We start from the raw sequence: 3,423 nt of genomic DNA, 5'->3' as shown, positions 1-3,423 counted from the left end.
TTCCTCTATGACCTAACAGAACCTATCAGCTGGCCAGTTTGAATATGGACAATTCTTTAAGCCACTTAAAGTTGTGACCACCTCTGTGATCCACACTTAAGAATAGACAAACTCCCCCCCCAATCTCTCTCTCGTTTCCGGTGCTGGGACAGGTGGCTGCAGGCCCCGTGTGGGGGCCAGCGGGCCCGGCCCAGGTCCTGCTCGGGCCGGGCCAGGCCGGGCCACGGCCATCCTGGAGCCGATGGGCCCTGTTCCACCCACGGAACCCCCCCCTCCCCCACAGCAGGGCTGTGGGCAGCTGGAGCAGCTCAGCTCCCCCTCTCTGCTGCAGCCAAGATTCAGCTGAAGCTGCACCGCTGTCCGGCAAAGGATCATGTGGGCAACAGCAATAAGCGACATTCCAGCTGCAAGGCCTGGGTGAGATTAACCCTTTCAGTGCTATGAAGAGCTGAAAACCTGAGGGAAGAGAAAGAGGGGATGCTTAAAGCTGAAATTCTGTTGTAAAGCTATGATATATCAGAGTACCCGTTGTAATTTCATGAAGATATGGGGGGTGTAGCGTTCAACTTGTGAGCAAAAGCACCTGTGCTGAGATAGGCAGATGCTGACACAGCTGTAATTTCATGAGAAGTTTGAACAGGGAGAGATGGAAGCAATGAGGACTTTTGCTCCAAATGGGAAAGGAGAAAACCTCAGTTCCTAGAGATGCTCCCAGAGATAGTCCTAAAGATGAAGATGAGGAAGACCCTTTGCTCCCAGGGAAGGAGAAGGGCCTCTGTTCTTAGAGATGAAATGCCAGAGATGGGTGAAGAGAACTTTTGTTTCTGAACGGCTCAACCTTAAAATTGTACCCCAAAAAACTTCAAGAGTGGACCCTCAAAAGCAGTTGTGGGAAAAGCTGCAAGTCGGGGAAGGGACTCACATGTGAGCAGGGAACCAACCTGGGCAGCTGTCTCGTTGTGATAATGTTTTCATAGCATGGGCAAGAGAGACTCCTCTTCCTAAATGGACTGAACAAGGTTATTATGGAAGTGGTAAACAGACTGAACATCTCAAGGGTTGTCTTTTTACATTGTCAGTGGGAGAAGAGAGGAAGGTGTGGGGAGGAGAAGTGTTCTGAAGGTGTGGTATGATTTTTTTTTTTCTTTCTCCTTTTAGGTCTGTTAATAAACTTCTTTATATTCTTTCAAGTTTTGTGCCTGCTTTGCATTTCTCCTATTTCTTATCTCGCAGAGGGTAAACAGTAATGAGTATTTTGGACCAAACCACTACACCTTCACTGGTTAGTCAAATCACACCCCTACAATTTAAGGAGAGGTGAGTTAATTCTTTATTTTTGTTCATTTGACCTTGCCCACTACTGAAAGACACAGAAGGTCCCTTTAAGTCCTACCAGGAGCACACATTTTGGCATAGGCACCATGTAATTTAATCGAAAAGGAATGAAAACTCCAGAAGAGTCATTGAGCCTCCAGGAAGCATGTGAAGGATAAATGAGTTGGAAAAATAGTAGGGAGGTAAGGAGGTCGGTTGCCACATACTCCTAAACACTACTCCACACCAAAGAGTCTGAATTGCCCTCTGAAGGCTTGGCTGACTATTCAGTGACAGCAAGCCCCTGTGTCAGCACTCAGCTTAGGATGCACGAGGTTCATGTGAATACCTGCTCACTTCCCCTCTGCTCCTCGTGCCCCTTTAATAAGGAGAAAATTGATTCCCTGTTTCTGAACAGAAGTCTGTAACTGGGAGAGAGCTGGGGTGGTCTCCCTGGCTGAGTAACAGCTGGGGAAAAACTGAATAGACCATATGCTGGGAGAGCAGCCGCCAGAACATTGGGACAAAGCCGTGGACCACTGCCAAGCCTTGCAGCTAAAGCCACAGCAGCCAAGATGAGGGGTGGAGGGAGACTGTACAGAAACACACCGTCAGGGACCCTGCACTGGGTTACTCTTAGGAACTGCACTGTGCAAACCCCAAATGAGACAGAAAACCTGCTTGTTTTCAGAAAGGTCCTTGAAAGGGAAAGTAATTTACCCAGGTGGCCCTGAATATCTTTGTTAAAACGTGCCTAGTTCCCTTATGCTTTCCTTTTTTTTTCACCTGCCTGATGATTCTCAGGAAAGCCTAGACCATTGCAAAATTTTCTCTGAGGGAATCAATGGCTCCTGATTTCTTTGTTTCACTTTTTCCACCTTTGCTTCCCTTTCTCTAGAAGCAAGTTTTACTGTTTCTCTGTCATCTGGGCTCACTGACAGGATGAGATCTGCTCAGGGGTACATCATAAACAGCTGTAACAATTCTGCAGCCTCTGGAAGAAGAGCTTAGTTTGTCATGGAAGACTTCCATGCAAAACAAATCAATCGGCAATATTTTCACTTTGCAACTTTTTTCCCTCCTACCCATAAACTGATTATATATGCCAGTCTCTTCCAGGCCCAGAGAGCATGCCCTTGGTGGTTATGTATAATTTTATTAGAAGTGGACTGGAGAGCTATAAATGATTAACTCGATGAGGCTCTGTGAGAGAAGTAAGGTAGGAGCATCAGCAACCCTCAGGGGAAAAAAAGCAACTCAGGCCTGGACCTGAACTGCAAGCCCACAAACTGTGGGTCATAGCCAGTTTTTTCATGGGAAATAGTGTGAGCCTGGATAGATGGGACCTGCTGGCCCATTCTATACTTTGGGCTGAGTTTATGTTGGGTACTACATACCTGATCAGTTGTAATCTGTGAGGGTACAAGTCAATGACCAAATTGATAAGTGGAGAAACAAGCTAGAATCTTGGCTAAGTTTTGGGTTTAAAAAAAAAAGGAAGTTTTAAAGTAGGGCAATTCTTTCCAAAAGAATATATGGATATATGTTTTAAAACCACAGTTTCACTTTCTAGTAAGAATCACACTCATTATATTCTAATTAAATTCATTTAACCACACTCTTCTGAAACTTTTTACTTTAAAACAGAGTACCTGCTTAGACACACTTAAGCAAAAATAGTAAAACAGTTCACATTAATTGATTGTGACTGATTTCAGTGAAATCTAATTGCCTACAATGCTGATATTTATTTGTCTAACAAACCTAAATGAAAGCAATTGGGAAAAAATCCTTATGCAGTATTTTACACCTTGTTGGTTCTTCCCCTGTAATTATTCATTTTAGATTCTAGATATCCAGTTCAGTGTAACTTGTCATATATTGGCTTATAATGTTTAAGGGGAAAAATAAATGAGAATATACTTCTGGAATGGCAGCGATATCTACCAAATTTTCTTTTAAATATGCGCAGCAAAATGGATTGTTAAAAATAATCCCCTGAGGATGGTGCCTCTTTTGTCAGTTTTCTACCAGAGTGCATCCTGCTCTCTGACAGAAAATTGCTCATTAATCTCCAAGGAATGACCAGTTTTTCAAAACAGTCACTCA

The sequence above is a fragment of the Corvus cornix genome, chromosome 3 (assembly GCF_000738735.6).
Source record: "Corvus cornix cornix isolate S_Up_H32 chromosome 3, ASM73873v5, whole genome shotgun sequence".
Lineage (NCBI taxonomy): Eukaryota > Metazoa > Chordata > Aves > Passeriformes > Corvidae > Corvus > Corvus cornix.
The sequence above is the reverse complement of the archived record's forward strand: the minus strand, read 5'-3'. Positions refer to the sequence as shown.